Below are 753 nucleotides of genomic sequence, written 5' to 3'. Positions count from 1 at the left end.
TGCAGACTGGCTGATGCGTAGCGGTTGGGCGGAGCCTTGTTGGACCCGGGAGGGGTTAGTTTACAGTGGTGTTAGCTAACTTCTCCGATAAGGCCCAGAAGGTGCCAGCTGGTGCAAAGCTGGGCCGGCGTGAGGAAGTGAGCGTCCAGAAGAGTTCGTCGGGAGCGAGGAGTTGTTTGGTGTGGGGCCGTTTGCCTGACTTTCCTCGAGGACTTGGCGCACCGAGCGCCGCTAACCGACGGAAGCACAGACCGAGAGATGCGTCACACCCTGTCTCAGTATGCAGATGTGTTTTAGACAGGGTGATTGGACCTGGCCGCACATGATTGGTGAAGCACCAACAATTAACACCGGACGTAGTTTGCCATCGAGTCCCCCCGACGTATTGCACCAACCAGGCGAGAAGAGATGCAGCGCACTGTCATGAGCTGGGGCAACAGTGGGTGATTGACCGGTCGACAGTCCATGGTCATCAGCGGTATCCTGGGAGGGGGGGGGTGAAGAAAAGACGGCACCCAAAGCTTCTGTGTGTACTACGGGCGCTTGAATACATGACTTCAAGGACTCATACCCATGCCGAGAATTGATGCCACACTCGATGCATTGTGGGGGCTAGTGGTTCGCCACACTCAACCTGAGTCCGGGTTATCACCAGGTGAGATGGCTGAGAGGACAAGCCAAAGACTGCCTTTTCCCTTCGGGCAAGGCCTGTGGCAATTCAATGTCATGCCCTTGGTCTCTGCAATGCCCTGG

This window comes from Penaeus monodon, chromosome 44 (genome assembly GCF_015228065.2).
Source record: "Penaeus monodon isolate SGIC_2016 chromosome 44, NSTDA_Pmon_1, whole genome shotgun sequence".
Taxonomy (NCBI): Eukaryota; Metazoa; Arthropoda; class Malacostraca; order Decapoda; family Penaeidae; genus Penaeus; species Penaeus monodon.
This window is presented reverse-complemented; position numbering follows the sequence as displayed.